General features: G+C 43.8%; 1 protein-coding gene across 2 annotated transcripts in view; it reads right to left on the bottom strand.

Moving 5' to 3' along the window:
• The window catches only part of SAMD12 (sterile alpha motif domain containing 12), a 389,138-nt gene that overhangs the window by 172,484 nt on the left and 197,027 nt on the right, over nt 1-19,627 (bottom strand). The window lies entirely within an intron of this gene.

The raw sequence follows: 19,627 nt of genomic DNA, 5'->3' as shown, positions 1-19,627 counted from the left end.
ACCCTGTTCTCTCCCCTCAGCCGCCCATCATCATACTTGCAGAGCTTTCTCATTTCAGCTGATGTAGAGTCGGCTATGTGGGATCAAAGTCTTTGGGTACATTATCACATACACTTCAGAAACTAAATTCTCTGCTTCCTCAGATCAGAACCCCCCACCAAGCCCGGAGACAGGGTTAATGGACATTTTCACCAGAGATATAGGGAAGTGTATGTGGCCTGTGAACAGAGACAGGCAAACAGAAAGAATCAGGTAGGAGTGATCTGTGCTGTTTGCTCTTCTCTTTTACCTCCTGGTAACCCTTGCAAAATGCACCCGTTGGGATAAGTTAGGTAACATGTTGCAGTAACAAATGATCCCCAGCTATGGGGGTGGCTACAATAAGGTCTATTTCCTGTGTCCTGTACACACCAAATGCAAGTCCATCCACCTTGAACATTGCTGACTATTGTACTGAAGGGAAAAGAGAAGGTGTTAAAAGGTCTCACGGCATCCTAGTCTAAAGGTCATTAACAAATCACTGGTCAGAGCTAATCACACGAACCTTCCCACATAAGCGTTCACGTAAGAATTGTGCATCCATCATCTGCCAAAAAGGCGGTGGGAGGGGAGAGAAATATTTGGCGGCAGCACTGATAAGAACTACACCAATACAGACTTGGCTCTGGACCAGGGCCTGGCAAGGTCGTGAGTGCAGTGAGCCGCGGCAGTCTGAAGCTTCAGTAAAAGCTACACCTGGGCAGAGGAAGGAGAAGTAGGGGAAAGGAATCCTAGGTGGCCCTAGTTGACACCACCAGGCAGACTGTGGTGGTCTTGAGAAAGGAAGTAAAGAACATACAGACTCCAAGTAGTTCCAGTTGTCTCCTGTGATAGATGGAATGATATCCTCCCCTCCAAAGAGGCCTAGGTCTTCATCCCTGGCACGGGTGAATGTGTTACCTTACATGACAAAAGGGACTTCGCAGGTGTGACTATGTGAAGGGTCTTATGATGGGAGAGTATCTGGCATTATCCAGGTGGGTCTAATCTAATCACACAGGCATCTATAAGGGGAAGAGACAGGAGAGCCAGAGAGAAAGAAGGGACAATGGAAGCAGAGGTCAGAGTGAGGTGGCCACAGGTCAAGGAATTCAGGTTTCTGGAAGGTAGAAAAGACAAGAACATGGATTTTCTCTCCTATTCTTCCATCAGGAAGCATCTCTACCCACACTTTGATTTTTCATAAGACCCATTTTGGACTTCTGATCTCTACAACTATAACACAGTAAATCTGTGTGGTTTTATGCCACTAAGTATGTGGTTATTTGTTACAGCAGCAATTGACCTTTTGGTTGAGATTTAATATATTTAAAAAAAAACAAAACAAAACAACCAATGGCTTTAGATTCCCTTTCCTAACTTCTGGGCAGCGGCATACTCAAAGGTAGAGAGCTGAGGGGTGGTGAGCCCGAGTTCCTGGTCAGGACAGCCCTGCCTTCAAAGCCCTGTCTTCAAAGGCTCACCTCACCATCTGACCTTGGTCCTAAAGTTTCAATTGGGAAATACAGAACGGGATCCGGTATCCTTTATGTGGATAATTCGCTTCCAAATAAGACATCCAGCTCTTTATACATGTTCTCAACTTAAAACTACTGCATAAAAAACTTCCTGAAGTTCAGATGATCTAAATCCCTCTCAACACCAAAATATAGATCACCCATCCTCCTATCTGTTCCCCATGACTTGAGCTGTGGTTTCATAAGCTGTGACATTCAGGAGCTGGTGCCGTGGAGGCCCCGGGAGGACACACGGGAGCTGGGTCATGGTAAGTCGACTGTTCTGTCTCCAAAGCCCAGTTCTAGGAAGTCAGGATGAGGATTCTGTTCAGGGTGCATGGCTCAGTTTCTCTGTTTGGTGGTCCCCTGAGAACCTTTAGCTTCAGCCGTCCCAGTAATGCAGCTGACTGGTCGATGTGTGGAACCATAAGCCCTATTAGAATGTCATCCCCCACTTGGGTGGGTCAATAGCTTTAGCTCTGAAAATGCAAGTTGGGAAATTCTATTAGTTTAAAAATCTGCGCATTTTAGACTATGTGATGCAGGCAATTGTGCCCATCAACATTTCACATGCTAAATACTCAGCTGTTCAAACTGCTGTTATCCAAGTCCCAAGAAAATAGATATTATTTCCATTTTGTAGAAAGGAAAATTGAGAAGTTGAAAAATATTCAGAACACGAGAGCCTTCCCTAATTCCTCCTCCTGTAACTTTAGTTGGGCTTTATCTTCCGTGGGAGGAAAATAAAGGGCTCAGACTACAAGAAGAGAGCTTGTGAGAAAATTGTATAGAAGAACTTCCTGATAAAACAACTTCTAGAAAAGATCACGATCTGCACACTGAGGATGGTCCGAACAAAATCTGATTCACTGCCTTCCTTGGATGGTTTCTACAGAGCCACCCAGGTCCATGGCTCTGAAAAATCTGCCCAATAATCAGATCATTTCCAGCAGCAAATGTCCCATTAACCTCTTGTCCTTACCACCTACTGCTGACCACAAAATACTGTCCAAAAAAGTGTGGTGCTTTTGATGCTGGGGTCAGGGAAGTGATAAGTAGTCAATCATCAATCACATTTCTTTTGTGTGTGTGTGTGTGTGTAATTTATGTTGTCACTTTGGTTGCTTAGCATAAAAATCCAGTTGTTAATTCAACAAATACTTTTTGGGCACCTACTGTGTCCCTGTGACTTTGTCATTCACCTTGAGTATAATGAGAACAGGGTCAACCTTGGTGCCTTCAGAATGGCAAGGCAGGCAGCTAATGGTAAAAGCTGACAGGCATGGGATGAGCGCTAAGAAAGGGCAAATATGAGATTGCAGAACTGCCTGACATAACCCAGTCTGGGAGCCACGAAATTGGCCCAGAGTAAAGAGCATTTAACCGAGGACTTCAGGAGAAAGAGGTTGTCAGACCAAGACCACTGGATAAAGCAAAGACTTTTTTAAATGTCCAGCAACCACGTGGATGAAGAGGGAGACCTCTGCTGCAGACAGAGACGAGAGGCATGCCTTGATGCCTTTTTGCATTCCTTGCCTTTTCTGCAGAGAAGGTCTTGGGCACCTTCCTCGGCCCTCAGCGGTCCTCACAGGGAGGAATCAAGAAGAGAAAAATCAATTCAGTCTCAGAAGCGGAGCACCAACTAAATTTCCTGATCCTCCCACCTGGTTATAAATGGTATTTTGTGAATCCAGGCAGCTCAGCCTTCACAGACTCATGGATTCTGAGAGCTGGAAGAAGGTTAAAGTCCTCCCCATTGATCACTGGCTGACCTTTGACTTCTTTCCTTTGTTAAGCATTTTTTGAGCACCACTGTGTACTTCACACCATCCTGGGTACCGAGGCTGTGGAGAGGAGTCTCCTTCACTGTCTCAATGGAGCTTACCATTAGTGCCCAAGACGGACGATTTACAAAGGAACTGCTATGCGGGGGCAGACAGGGACCCCTACGGGAAGGATGGCGCTTTGTAGGTGGGATGATGGGGCAAGGCCTCCCTCCACACTGGAACATGGAGAAATGTCAAAGCAATGAGCAGGGCCGAAGAGCCAAGAGAATGATAAGTAAGAAGGTCTAGGGGCGGCTGGGTGGCTCAGTGGGTTAAAGTCCTAGGATCGAGCCCCGCATAGGGCTCTCTGCTCCGTGGGGAGCCTGCTTCCTCCTCTCTCTCTGCCTGCCTCTCTGCCTACTTGTGATCTCTGTCAAATAAATAAATAAAATCTTTAAAAAAAGAAAGAGAAAGAAAGGAGTTCTGAAAGAAGGCAGGTGCCAGATCACGCAGGGCCTGCTAGGTCTTGCTGAGGACTTTGGATTTTATTCTGAACATGGGAAATTTTAAGCAAGGGATGATGTGGGTGTGATCTTATGTATTAAAACACTCCATGGAGCACGGGGTGTGATGCCAAAACAATGAACACTGTTATGCTGTAAATAAACAAATAAAAATAAATATTAAAAAAAATAAGTAAATAAAATAAAATTAAAAAAAAAAAAAAAACCACTCCCTCGGGCCCCCATGTGAACAGACTGGGGGTATAAGGTGGGAAGGTAAGGAGCAGCGGGCAGACTCCACACACTGTCCCAGTAGTCACAGCAGGAATTGCTGGTGGCTTGGATGTGAGGAGAGGGGAAGAAGTCGTCAGAAACAGTAGAATTCTGAATTGCAGTACCTCGGAGTGGGGGGGTGAGAAAAGACAGACCTCAGAGATGATGAGTTTTTCAACTGGAGTCACCAAGGGCTGGGAGCACTATTTCGGTGCAGGAAGCTGGGTTCCCACTCCGAGTGAGGGGTTCGTGCAGGAGATCACGGTAGGGTGAGCGCTATTTTTTCTCTTGAGGTCACTTGGGATATAGAGAAGTAATGGAAAGAACAGAATTAACAGGGGAGGATTCAAATATTCTTCCTTCTTCCCCATAGTGCTTTTAGCTCTTCAACCTTCTTCTCAAATCCCAAAGCTCTGAGCTGACTGGGGTAAGGAAAGCACGGGGCACATCCTGGAGGAATTTAGAGAAATACAAGGGACCAGTCATGACCCAAGCTCTGTACCGCTTCGCCCCCAATAGTGGTCCTCATGCTAAAAATGCTTTCCCAGGACCCTCTGCAGAAGCTCGAGCCAAGGAATAGGCAATGAGAGAGCTCTCCCAGCAGAAACACGGGTCTGATGCTCTGTTAACAGGCCTGGAAAATTAGTTTTTTGCTGCAATTTAAACTTGAGTGTAGACATAAAGGTTTTATCAACTGTGGTCCACCACAGTGCTTGCTCCATAAGAATCAGTATCTGTCCTGTCAGCTTCCCTACTGTCACCATCCCCATGCTGGCATGTAATGCTCAAATATTCACTGAATGAATACACTTAGCGCTACTAAATGAATGTTCTCTTCTTTACTCACATACCGATGATCTCAAGGTCATTAACTATCTTTCCTGATGTCAGAGACTTGGCTGGAAACCGACTCCCAGGATGAAGAGAAACTGAAAATAGCCGAGGGCGGGGGCCGTATTGTGTTGGGGGCGACCGCAGATGCCAGGTTGAAAGGAACAGAGAACTTGACGCTAAATGAGTACTTTGCCTCCCTGCAGGTTTAAAGAAAGACAAGCGTCTTGTTGTTCTTTTGAACAGGCACCAAGTGAGACAGCAAGGCTCGATGGGCAGATGGGCAGCAAGGACAGACGAGGGGCCGGGGACACAGAGGGCAGTGCTTTCGCTTCCTGCTGCTGCGGCCACAAACAGCAAACACGGGGACTTGAAACAACCGAAATGAATTCCACGTTCTTCTGGAAGTCAGAAGCCCAACAGCAGTTTCCCTGGGCTGAAATTCAGGTGTGGCAGGGCCACCCTCCCCCTGGAAGCCCAAGGGGAGAATTGGTTCTTGCAACTTGCTACTTCCGCCGGCTGCCTGCACTCCCTTGCTGGCGGCCCCGTCACTCTGCTCTGTGTTTCCTCGTCTCACCTCCTCTTCCTCTCTTCTGCATGTGTCCTCTCTGCCTCTCTCTCGGAAGCCCGCTTGTGATGTGATGTAGGGCCTATGAAATAATCCTGGGTAACATCTTCCTGGGAAGACCACATCTCCGAAGACCCGTCTGCCTTACAAGGTAAGCATTTACCGTTCCCACCTCTCAGTGGCCGTCATGCAGACGACTCTAAGCTGGAAGGAATCTCTTGAGATTTCAGATTCTGGCATGGGATTTGTTGTGTTCCACATAGATAAGTGAGGCTCAGAGAGTGGGAGCGGACTAAAGCCATACAGGAAAAGGGTTGGGGGAAGACTTAGGTCTAGACATGTGTTTCTGACCTTCAGGCCCAATCTGGGCTTTGGTCTTTAGCTAATGTGTTCCTTACCTTCTGCGCAGAGAATTATAACAAAAGCCCTGTCACAGCTTCTCAAGATCGGTGACTGCATGCCATAAGGCACAAGGGGACACTTCTGGGTAAGCTGGCAGGGGTGCCAAGGATGTGGCTTCAGGTCCTACCCTACTGGGAAGTCTCACTGCCACTCTAAGTGGTTGGGGACTGCCTCTTCTCCCAGAGAAGAGGCTGGATCACAGGGGCTCTTTTTTTTTTTTTTCAAAGATTTTATTTATTTATTTGACAGAGAGAGATCACAAGTAGGCAGAGAGGCAGGCAGAGAGAGTGAGAGGGAAGCAGGCTCCCTGCCGAGCAGAGAGCCCGATGCGGGACTCGATCCCAGGACCCTGAGATCATGACCTGAGCCGAAGGCAGCGGCTTAAACCACTGAGCCACCCAGGCGAGGGGCTCTTTTTTTGCTAGAAACAGAAGCCACTTACAATTTCCCCAAGAAAGGGCCATCGGTACCCTGGGCTAGCTCCAAACGTGCTCTCAGGTAAGGGCCTGTGTCATGCACCAGGTCGATGTTCCTGTCTTTAACCCACTGTTGACCGGTCAAGAGCAACAGAGTGATGACGAGTGCTGGACATACAGCCAGTGTCCTACAGCCTGACCCTTGTGTCCCTCATCATTCCGAAGCTGGGATATGTGGAGCGAAGAAACAGGGAGAGAGGGAGAACGACAAAAGCTAAAAGGTTTAGATAAATGCCCAGGGAAGCATACATGAGTCTTAGCTTTCTCATCTCTGCAGTGGGGATGAAAATGACACCGTTTCATAGGGTGACTGAGCACCCAATGACATAAAACATATGCATGCCCTTTGCAAACTGGAACCACTAAGCTCATGCAATATGGGTCCTATAGTTCTTTGGCTGGCTGGGAATGATTCCTCCTCCTTCTAGCAATGATCATTCTAGAAGTTTGCTAGACTGCAAACATTTATTGAAGAGTCCCTGAGTTAGACAGGGATAACCTTACCTGCCACAATTCTCTGAAGATATTACTTTGTACACCTGATTAAGAGCGACCGTACCCAGCTGAAGGTCATATACCCGCTAAGCTACAGAGCTGGGATACCAATATGCATAAAGACTCTGCTCTTAGCCACGCCCTGAACTGTTGCCCCCCCCCCCCCATTTTTCAAATAGACCTTAAGTGTCCCCAAGCCCATTTCTGCTGATTCTTGTATAGGGAGCACCAATAGGGCAGGTAGAGGCTGAGGGTCAGATAAAGGTTATCAGAGCGCCTGGGTGGCTCAGTGGGTTAAAGCCTCTGCCTTCAGCTCAGGTCCAGATCCCAGGGTCCTGGGATCGGGCCCCGCATCGGGCTCTCTGCTCCGCAGGGAGCCTGCTTCCCCCCTCTCTCTCTGCCTGCCTCTCTGCCTACTTGTGATCTCTCTCTCTGTCAAGTAAATGAAAAAAAAAAAAAAAAAAATTTCCCGTGGTACCTTTTACTTCTAAAGTACCATATAATGATCTTTTCTTTTTTCTTTTTTTTTTTTTTTAAGGATTTTATTTATTTGACAGACAGAGATCACAAGTAGGCAGAGAGGCAGGCAGAGAAAGAGGAGGAAACAGGCTCCATGCTGAGCAGAGAGCCCGATGTGGGGCTCAATCCCAGGACCCTCGGATCATGACCTGAGCTGAAGGCAGAGGCTTTAACCCACTGAGCCACCCAGGCGCCCCCCATATAATGTTCTTGATTAGGTTTATTTTTCATTTTGATTCCCTTCCACCTCCTCCCACAATGTAAGAGCCACAACAGCAGGGTTGCAGGGATGTTTCCAAGCACTGGCTAGAGCCGAACTCAAAGTAGGCACTAAATACATATTGGTTAGTGGTGGCTGGGTGGCTCAGCCAGTTTAGCGTCCGACTCTTGGTTTTGGCTCAGCTTATGATCTCATGGGTCATGAGACTGAGTTTTGCATCATGTCTTTCACTGAGCTCTGCACTCAGTGGGGAGCCTGTTTGAAGAAGCTCTCCCTCTGTCCCCTCCCCCCATTCATGGGTGGGTGCACACATGCATGCTTTCTCCCTCTCAAATGAATAAATTTTTTAAAAAATAAGTACTGGTAAAATTCATGCTGGGTGTTCACTAGAATTCATTAGAATTGCTCAAATTTGCTAGACTTGCCATGTTTCCTAAGAGAGAAGTTCTCTTTCTTAGATCATGTCCCAAGGGACAATATGAGCCTAGACTTGCTGTCAGTGGCTATCTTTGCCAACATATGGAGAGAATTTGCTAGAGAATTAAGTCAGCAGAGGGAGCAGAGCTGAGAGAAAAAGAAAAAAACGGTAGTGAGAAAGGAAGATAACAATACAGGATTTCCTGAGTATAGCTTTGCCTGAAGTCAGATACCCCTGGGCTTCTCATTTATGTAATGCAATATTGGGGTGGGGCAGGTTAGCAAGCTGAGCTCATTTACACCATTTGAATCCAAGGGAATCATGACTTACAGGTCCAAGCTCACGCGTGATGCTTGGTTGAGGCACTGCACTGTTTCTCTTATTCCTGTTTTCAAGAAAGCCCATCACGGTGTAGATAAGAATATCCGAACCAATCTTATAAAAATTGGCTTTCAAAAAGTTAGTCATTGGCAAAGATTGGTATTTTAATTTTTATTCCTTACAAATTGTTTGGAATATACATTAAATCCGACTGTGTATTTCTATTTGACGCACCTGGAGCAAATCCTTATCCAATTTATGACTGGAGGTCACACACTCAAATGTTGTCAAATGTGTGAAGAGAATCACTCTAAGGGACAATAGGGTAGGCTGGACAGTTTGGTTTTTAAATTTTCGAAAATGAGCAATTCCAACCCGTTTTTTTGCTAGACCAGAATACAGGCTGAGTATTGCTACTTCTACGAACAACCGAAAATCCAGAAGTTTTATGAAGCTTCCCAATTTAAAATTTGCCTTTTTTTTCCCATACTATGAGGGCCAGACAATTCATGTATATGAAGTTGCCAACATCTGACTTTTAACCCTACCTCCCCCATGTCCCTCCCACTTGCAATGGAAAGTGATTCAGGAACCTTGCCTTCAGGGTTTCATCAGACTTTAGGAACAGACGCCAAGTTTGGGGATTCCATTCTCTACAGACTATTCCAAATTAACAGCTAACCCAGACCAAGGGGAGTTGAAGACTAGTGAACCGGCCCTCTGTTTTTTTTATAACTTGGATGTGCCTTGCAAATCCCTCTTCTTATGTCACCCCTACCCCAGTGCTACATTTCCTAAAGTGACTTGGAATCACCAATAGCAGAGCTAACAAGGACTCTGAGGTTAGCCAACCTGTTGCCTCACTCGCTGGCAAGAACCGGTGCAAAACTTCCAAGACCAGTACATCTCTTCTCTCTTCTACCTGAGAGCACAGCCCACTGCCAAGCCTGGTCACTCACTTGGTTACATTAAGAATGATTAGCCATTAACGGAAGGCTAAGACGAGGATTCACGGACATTTATTTGCACTGCTGTTACTGTAAGTAATTTACCATACTGATGGGAATTGGATGCATTGGTTGTTTTGTTTTGTTGTTGTTTTTAATGAGTCTGGGATAAAGACTGTTTGAGACAACCAATTTTTTTTTTAGTTTAATCTAATTTAAATTTTAACTAAATTAAATTTTATTCAATTAATGAACATATAGTGTATTATTAGTTCCAGAGGTAGAGTTCAGTGATTCATCAGTTGTATGTAACACCCAGTGCTAACTGTATCACGTGCCCTCCTTAATGCCCATCATCCAATCACCTCCTCCTCACATCTAGTTTTTTGGTTGCATATATTCAGATGCTGATGATGTTAACAGGAAGAAACTGGAATAATGTTATTTCCCATCTGAAATAACGCTTTTCAAAACAGAGCGCAAATGTGGCCTTGCATGATTCTTTGGCCCTTCAAGAAGGAATACACATCTTCCAAACAGTAAATTAAAGGTTAAATCCTCTTATGTTGTTGGTAGTACATAGAGTTACCAAATCCCCTTCAAAAATTAATTTAAGAAACCCCTAAAACATTCTGTTGGGGGATTCTGTTTTAGTCCCTGGGAAGACTCAGTAATTACTTCCCTTGTACCTTAGAGCAGATTTTTTCAAGCAAAGAAATGTAGTACCAACATAACAGAGACTAGAGCTCAAGATTTATGATATCATAAACAGCCTTCAAGGTCTTTTCTGTTTTTGATAGGTAGACCCAACCTCTCGGTATTTTTGCCTTTATTTATTAGCATTTAGATGCATTGTTTTGGGATTCTCTGTTAATTGAGTGTCACTAGGTGAGCAACCCACTGTGCATTAGGCATCTTTTAAAATTAATTGCCAAGAAACATGTGAGATGTTTATCGACAAGCCTCCTCCCAGCCCTTGATATGTCATGGCCATAACAACCAGGTATGTAGTGTTCCTACGCTGTTCCACTGTGCATTAGGCATCTTTTAAAATTAATTGCCAAGAAGCATGTGAGATGTTTATCGACAAGCCTCCTCCCAGCCCTTGATATGTCATGGCCATAACAACCAGGTATGTAGTGTTCCTACGCTGAAGACAGGCGCTGGGCATGCTGGCTTCTCCATGTGAATTAATTTGAACTAGTGCCTCAGTTAGCCAAAGTAATGTTTAAAGAAAAGTTTTAAAGCTACTTTGACTCCCTCTTCCTGATGCTTAGGGATTTGTTTTCTCTTAAACTTTTAAATCCTTAACTTTATTAGCATCGGGGATTTTTTTTTTTTTTTTTTTTTTTAGTAGAAAAATTAACAAAGGAGTGTTCTCCCCGTCCAGATACATTCAACAGAAGACATGGAAAGAGTACTCCTGCCTTCAGGGAGATGGAAAAATTATCTGTGATGTAAGATCAGCAAACATTAAAGAGCCTTAAAGCCATTATGTGATAAAACCTGTAGCAATGACCATGAGGACCGTGAGATCTTGAAAGTCAGGGTTGGATTAACCAGTTATTGGACTGTGGTGATTCACCTTTTTAAGTTTCAGTTTCTTAATTGGTAAATTGGGGATGATGTGACATCCTTTCTTCCATGTTGTCCTGACTAAGTACTCTAGAAAGCAAGCAAATAGAAAATAACGTGACCACTTTTAGAAAGTAAGCAAGCAGAGAGTCAGTTATTATATGGTTTCACTTACTTGCGGAGCATAAGGAATAACACGGAGGACATTAGGGGAAGGAAAGGAAAAGTGAATTGGGTGAAATTGGAGGGGGAGATGAACCATGAGAGACTGTGGACTCGTAGAAAGAAGCTGAGTGTTTTGGAGGGGTTGGGGCGGGGAGGTAGGTGAGCCTGGTGGTGGGTGTTAAGGAGGGCATGTATTGCATGGAGCATGGCTTGGTGCATTAACAATGAATCTTGGATCACTGAAAAAATAAAATTAAATTTCAAAAAAGAAAGAAAGAAAGGTAAGGAACCTACCTGAGATCCTATGGGGAGTGGTAAGCTCACTCCAGAACTGATGGGGTTCCCTGAAAGGATGGGACCCTGACGGGAGAGTGAGAATGCTTTATCAGGAATGAGGGGTAACAAGGAAAAGGAAATTCTACTTATGACAAGTGTCAAAAGCCATCAACAAGATACGCAAGGAGAGTGGAGCTCTGGAAAATTCTTTGTTGCGGGGGGTGGGGTCTCTGGCTTCTACTTGCTAGATGCCCATAGCACCTGCTCCCAGATACACCAATCAAAATGTCTCTAGAGTTCTGCCAAGTGTCTGCTGGAGGTCAAAATCCTCCTGGTTGGGAACCATTTATCTGGATGTTTGCTTCCAACAGATTCTCAAAACGCTAATCTCCAAGACACAGACTGTTCCTCAGCATTGAAGGCGGTTGAGGAGGCAAACCAAGCCAAGACGTACTTCTGGGAAGAGCACCTACTGTGTGTCAGATCATTTCCCACTCGTCGTCCCATTTAATCCACAAAGCACACTGGAAAGCATGCTTAACTCCATTTATAAGATGAGGACAATAGACTTCATTGTAGGTGATAAAGCCACATTGTAGGAGGTAAAGCCCCGAAACACCCAACAGCAGAACAGGGATTTCAACTCGTTCTACAAGTAAAACTTTCCACGCATTTGACCTTGACCTGTCGCAAGCCCATAAGCATAGCACTTCAAATGAGGTTTAACTTAAGGGGCCTCATTAGTAATAAAAGTTGACGGAAGTTTCCCTGGTTGATAAATATCCAAAATTTGAGGGAACTGAGACCCTAAACCTTGACACTGGGATTGCTTCAACACTGAAGAGACATTTAAAACACACATCTACATAATGTTCTCTTTTGTGCTCCAAAAGGGACTAAAAATAAGCTCCAGGGTTGAAGTCCGAAATGTGAGGTCGACAGGTTACATCACTCAAAGTTATGTTCTATTTAGATAGCCACATGAACAGATTCTCAGTGTCTTGCTTATCCATGTCTCCATACATGCTTCCCCTTCTACAGCCTTCCCCCCCTTCTTGTTTGATGGGCTTTAAGGACTGGCTCAGGCCTGTCTTTCCCCGCAAGTGCCCTGACTCCCTTTGCAACCTTACCTTTGGACAGGTAAAATATAAGGTGGTAAGTGCTACAGTAAGGGTCTCTATTTCTCTACTTAAACGCCCTTAAAGCAAAGGTATACTTTTTCCGAGATCAGACGAGATCGGGCGCGTTCAGGGTGGTATGGCCGTAGACTACTTTTTCATTTATACGTTGCCAACATCCAGGAAACTGCTTAATAAAACACTGAAGTGATATTTGGACCGTGTCACAGTGAAGTCCATGAAAGGAAACCCAAGTTCGAGAATGCGGCAAGACTGTAAGGACAGCAGCCCCGTGTTGTGCCATGGCGTCCATCTGGCTTTACAGGTCTGTAACGTCAATACCTTGACTTTGCAAAAAGATCTGCAGGCTTGCAAGAGCCATCTAATAGCGCAGCTGGTGATGGTGCTAAGGACGGTCGGACCCGAGACAAATGGGTAACGGCTTTCTTCTCTTATTCTTTCATCGCAGAGATTATAATGCTATAGCAGGAAGAAGATGCGAAGAACAGGGAAGTCCTGCCGTGATGAGTTTGATCACTCCTGTAGAGTGGAAGCACAAGGGGAAGGGGCACTGAATGGCCCCGACAGCGTGGATAAATGGCTTTATGATGATTAAGGGCATAACCTCTGGGGTCAGATGTCTGGGCGCGAATCCCATCTCTACCACAAACATAACGCCCAACCTCAAGCAGATTATTTAACCTGATTTAAGTGTTCATTTTCCCATCTGATCAGTGAGCATGATAAGAGTACTTCTGTTGCAGACATATTTATAAAGAATAAATGAGAAGATACATGAAAGCACTTAGCACGATGCCTGACACATAAGCATCTTTCAACAGAACTTAGGAATGGATGCTGATGATCAGTCCTGAGACTGAGGACTAGCAATAGGGGAGCCTATTATCAGCGGTGACGGTCCTTTGTTCCCACAGGTGAAAAGTATGGAAACCTCCATGCTGATTACAAACACCAACGCTTAAATAACACACCTCTTTATTCACTGTTACTCTCAATCTCTGCTTAATGGCTCACATCACTCGGCTGCCCTCAATTTCCCGTTTTATAATTTCACTTTATAGGATGTGTGTCTCAGATATTTAAAGTAATTTCAAATTGAATTTTTTTTCCCCTAAAGAACTCAAAGTTACAATGAGACATTTCAAGAATTACTCAGAAAGAAAAGCAAAGCAAGGCCAACTTGGGTTTTCTCTAAGCATGCTGGAGGCAGTGTTCTGGGACCAAACGGCCATGCCTGAGGATTCTCCAATCTCAAAAGGTTTCAAATTATCATTGTAAGTAACAGTTTGTTCACTATGGGTACAAATAAAGACATGTTATGATCAGTAATGAACTCTTTACATTCAGTTATAAATGATAATCAAAATGGACCCCAAATAAGTTGGAGAAGCAGAGGGAGTTGAAGGAAAAAGTGAGACTCTTTGGTATGATTTTCTTTCTTCTGACTTAGATTTGGTTATATTTAGTTCATTGTTTGTTCATTCTTCTCACAATAATGTAATAACTTACACTTTAATTGTGCTAATTTCTAGGGGAAGGGACCTGAACTTGAAGCAGAACGCTTGGGTTTAAAGCCTTGTGCCTCCACACTGTGGATGACATGCACTTGGACAGCTTACTTAATGCCACTGAGTCACAGTTTCCTCATCTGTAAAATGGAAATGATGATTTTAGTCACTTAGAGCTTTCTATGTGAAAGTTAAATTAGGTAGTACATTTGGAAGTGCCTAGCATAGTATCTAACTCAACACATTTCTTTCAAATTAAACATACAGATTACATAAAGATGTGCCTTAGATGGGCTTCTCTCATTACACTTACTATAATATAATCATGAATTTGTTCACACGCTTGTCTTCCCTTCTAAACTCTGGGCTCTTTAATGAAGAGAATATGGCTTTCATTTAACTGAGTAACTACAGCACTTGGCAGTTGATGATGTTCATTAAAGTGTTGCTAAATGAATGAACGGATTTCTCCTGTGAGAGAAGGAGAACAATGGTATCATCACCATTTTAAAGAAAAGAGGCCCAGAAAAGTGAAGTGAGTTGCTCAAGGTCACATGGCTAGTAAGCAACAGAGCAAAAACCCGAACCAAGACACCTGATTCAGATTCATGCTGCCTCGATTTAGAAAAGTTCAGTGTTCATTTAATACACAACTAATGGTCTTTTCATGTCAGCCAGGAGGCTACATGCTGGGTATAGGCCGCGATCCAGCCCATATGGTTGCTATGTCCACAGAATGGCAGTTTAGTGAGGAAGTACCCATTAAAAAAATTAACAAATAAAACTTTCCATACAGGGAAAACCCCCAAATGTTCAAGAGAACAACAGTGGAAACCCAAGTGAGACTGAGATATGGGGAAAGCAAATGGGAAGGAATCTTCTGGCTAACAGACGAAGGACGAGAAAGACATGGATAGAAGTGCTCTGTGGCAGAGGAAAATGTATGCAACGTTCCCTGTAGAATATTACTTTCGGAGAAGGCGAGAAGGCCAATGAGGTGGGCTTGTGGGAAGGGCGGAGGCCAACAGCTCCAGAGGAAGACAGAGGGGCAGACAGCAAGATCAGTCATGGTCTTGGAGACAAATTAAAGATCTCATGATTTACTGCAAGTGCAACAGGAAGTCAGCACAGAGCTTCAAGCAGGGCAGTGACACGATACAATTTATATTTTAAAACTCTCTCTGGCTGCCTATAAAAATAGTCTCAGTTGAGGATCTAACTGACACCTGGAAGCAGAGAAACTGGTCAGGAGACTGGAGCTTTTGTTGAACCCACAGATGGTGGTTGCTTCTACTAGAAAGGTAGTGATGGCAAGATGTGCATTTTGCATGTAGAATCAAAAGGATTTGTGGGTAGATTAGGTACTTGGGGCAGGAGAGAAGGGACTGTTAAGGATGATCCCACTATTTCTGGTTTGGGCAATAAAATAAAAGAAAGTGCAGGTGCAGACATGGGGAATACTGAGTGAGCAAATTCAAGGGAGAAGATCAATACCTCTGGTTAGGACATGCAGTTCATCCGAACCATCTATGAGCTCTTCAGTAGGAATGTAAAGTTGGCATGTAGGTGTACAGACTGGAGCTCCAATCAAAAGTCAGGTCTGGAGTTGAGCTTGGAGACACCATCACAGATGCAAACCCACAGTCAAAGAGAAAGGAAGCATGAACAGGGGAGGGACCTTAAGACTGATCTTTCGAGGAACTCTAGCATTGAGTGGGTAAACCAGTGAGATAAGCCAATGGGGACACTGCCAAGGGGTGGCTGAAGACCTGGAAAGAAATGTGGGAGCATGAGGTGTCAGGAGGAGGGTAGTTCAAGAAAGAGAATGGGCCATTTGTGCTGAATGCTGAGAAGACTGGCAAAGTGTACTCACTAGAACATACCACGGAGTCTAAGGTCCCTCATGCAGAGGAACCCTGGGTACACACACTGTGTGAAAAGTGAAGGTGCTAACTCTTCAGGCCTTTCAATAACTTTTCTCCCCGGTTAGACAGCTTTTGCTTGACCCAAAAGACAAATATAAAGGAGTCACATGGAAATGGTTCCATGAACCTTTGACATCATCATTATCAATAATTTATTGGACAATTATGATGGGCTGGGTGTAAATGAACAATTTCTTACTCTTCAGGTTACTCTTTGGGACAGGTTCAATTATTATCCACATTTTTCAAAGGAGGAAAATGGCACTTGGCAATTTGAATACCTGTGATCACATGGATAGCAAGGGGCGGTAGAATTTTCAATTATTATTTTTCAATTCCAAAACTCATCTTCTCCTCCCATTCTATTGCCTGGGCTCTCTCTGTGTATCAACAGATCTTTTGAAAAAGAAGGGAGGGGCGTTTGGGTGGCTCAGTGCGTTAAAGCCCCTGCTTTCGGCTGGGGTCTTGATCCTGGGGTCCTGGGTTTGAGTCCTACATCGGGCTCTCCACTCAGTGGGGAGCCTGCTTCCCTCTGCCTCTCTGCCTGCTTGTGATCTCTGTTAAATAAATAAATAAATCTTAAAAAAAGAAAAAGAAAAAGAAGGGAATTAAAAAATGTCTAGCTCTCATTAGAGTCCCTGTTGCATAGTAGGTCATCAGTAAATGGCTGATGGAAGAATGGGAGAGAAGGAAAACATTGAAGGAGAGAGACCAGAGAAGAGCAGAGACCAGATAACTTAGGCCAAATCAATGCTATTCTACCCACTGGTGCAGACCTTGTGCTGTGCCACTCAGATCTCCCTAAGAACTAAGGAACTTCTAAGCTGCTGGAAGGCACTGTTGCCTGGTATCCCCTCCCAGTTCGTAAGCCTTCTTTCAACCTGAGCTGAAAAGAGCCACCTTGCCCAAGGTCATGCCCCTCTTCCTAAGAGCAGCCGGCATCAAATGCCTGGTGCGTAGGGGTGGAGGGAGAAGGTATAGAGATCCAGGCCGCCAAGGTGACCCAGCTCTAGCCTGGGACAACCCCAAAGGTCAATCCCAGCCTCAGGGCTGGGGTTGCCTATGGTCTTACCGTGACTGAATCACGACCTGACCCCTTCCCCCTAGTACAGGCCTGCCTCTTTCACTTCCTCCATAGGTTTTGAACCTGAGGACACTCACTACCCAATGTACTTCCAACTTGCAAATCTCCTCTGAGCCTGCCTTTCTGGGGAACTGCAACTCTGACAGGGGTCCACTGGGCAAAGGGGTACCTGATCGATTCTCTGACATCAACATTAAATGTTGCCTGTGGTGATTTTCAAACAGCCCAGGTGGCTGCACTGTGCCATCCAGCATGCTTCGAGGTCACCTACCTCCATTGTTAGTAGGTGTATGTGCAGGGAATGAAAATGAATTTTAACAGTGGCCTCAGCAATATATAATTAGTAAGACAAATCGGCCGCTCAAAATGCTCTGTGCGCACCATCTACTGATTTTGTAAATGTGCCTCATTTTCCATAAAACACAAGTAACACTATATAGTCATAGTGTACACTGTATTTGAGCACTATACACATCACAAAATACACAGATGTATGTGTCTACACATACGTGGTATTTTCACATGTACGCGAAAACCTACTGAAAACCCATCTTACTGAGGGCTTACTCGATGCCAACCCCTGTGATAAGTGCTGGACAAGAATTAACTCATCGTATTTTCACAGGCAAGCAATTCTCTCATTTTCCAAACGAGAAAACTGAAGTCCAGAGAGATTAAGAATCCCGACAAAGACTTCCCAGCTACAAGAGCTGATGCCTCGAGTCACCTCTGGGACCACTAGATTTTTTTTCCAAACTCTGTACTCTTATTCACTATACCATACAGATATTAATTTGAGCAAATTTATTATAAAAGTCTGTGAATGTGATAAAAGGATAACAGAAACAAAGTAAGACTCACGGATCCCTCACTGTGTAAATCTGGGTTTGTATAATGGGTTTCCTTAAACCAGGACACACCTAGATATACAGTAAGTATATTATATAATATATATATATATATTACAGTAAGTAAGTAAGTCAAAGTCACAAACAACAGAGCCACAGGGAAATGTGGCATTGTCCTTTGCCCCTTGCAAAGACTACATCTTCTCAACCGTTGCAGTAAGCTTGCTTTTACAATCGAAATGTTTTCCTTTGTATGCGGAGTAATGGAGCATAGCAGAATACATGCCTTCAGCTACAGAAATCTGTAAATCAACACACACTCCAACATGTTGGGCCGTGAGAACAGACACCCTCACAAACCAGGAGACAGCCTGTCAAAGGAAGGGCTGATTCCGATGAATACTGAACAGTCACTAAAAACAGAAGTGAGCCTGAAAAAACACCTTTTCAGTGATAAATGTATTGCTATCATAACATCAATAGCTTGAATTCAATGAAAACTATATTGGGTAAATTAAGTCTTCTACATAAAGATGTCGAATGTAACAACTTCACTATTACAGCAAAGAATAGCTTCAAAATGTGCCTAAACTGAAGAGTTAGATGATACCATCCTTAGAAATGACTTTATGTAATTGTTAGGTCTAGAATCATAAATCTGTGCTTGAACATCAAATTTCTCTTGGTTTGGGTTGTACAATCCAAGCCATCTGGACCATTTTTGTATCTTGCTTCGAACGAAAAGATCATATATGTTTCTTGAATGTTCATAGAGTTCTCCCTTAATCATAGAGTGCCATGGAAACTGGATACACCTGAAAATTTGAATTTATTAACATTTCTTTCAGATTTTCTTTGATAGTGAAGAAACAGTCTTCCAGATTGCTTTTTGTCTTACGTTCCATATATTTTCTGCATTGATTACAGCTCTGGGTTTTATTTAAAATACCAAAACAGGGTGCCTGGGTAGTACAATCAGTTAAGCATCTGACTCTTGGTTTCAGCTCACGTCATGATCTCAGGGTCATGAGATTGAGCCCCATGTAGGACTGTACACTCAGCATGGAGTCTGTTTGATATTCCCTCTCCCCCCTCCTGCACATGCTCTCTCTCTCTCTCTCTCTAAAATAAATAGATCTTAAAAAAATAAAATACCAAACATTAAAAACTCTTGAAGACACAGAAGTCAGAACCCACAAGAATTCACCTTTCAGATGAGCTAAGTCAGGAGATCCATTGCTGGGATCTCTCTCTCTCCCTCTCTCTCTCCCTCTCCCCTCCCCTCACACACACACACACACACACACACACACACACACACAGAAACAAAACTTTTAAATATATTGGGATTGCTCAAATATATACTAAATATGCTTCTACATTTAACCTTGAAATTTTATTTTCAGACAGTCTTTTCATTATTTACAAAAGTATCCACATGATTTTTCATTCCAACTTTCAAGATGAAAGTAAGCCTTTCTTGAGCATGATTTACATTTCCTTTATTTGTTCCTTATAAATTATATTTTAAGCTCAATATTCTGATTTATGAAGCTCCACTTCCTTGTCTTTCCATAAGAAAAAAGGCACGCATCTCCAAGATTAGATTCTAAACAATCCTTTGCATGTCATTATGAAAACCTGGGCAACACAGGAAGAAGGTGGAGAAGAAAATTGTCTGCTCACAGAAAGAAATAATTCAGTATTACAAAATCACTGAAATTAGAGAGGGAAAAGGCTTATTAGGTCATTTATCAAAGGAAGTGTGTGCCTTCGATACCCGGATTTAATATACCAGAGACGTCAGGTCACCCCAAGGTGCCTCCAATCTTT

This window comes from Meles meles, chromosome 1, assembly GCF_922984935.1.
Source record: "Meles meles chromosome 1, mMelMel3.1 paternal haplotype, whole genome shotgun sequence".
In the NCBI taxonomy this organism is placed as follows: Eukaryota; Metazoa; Chordata; class Mammalia; order Carnivora; family Mustelidae; genus Meles; species Meles meles.
The sequence above is the reverse complement of the archived record's forward strand: the minus strand, read 5'-3'. Positions and strand labels throughout refer to the sequence as shown.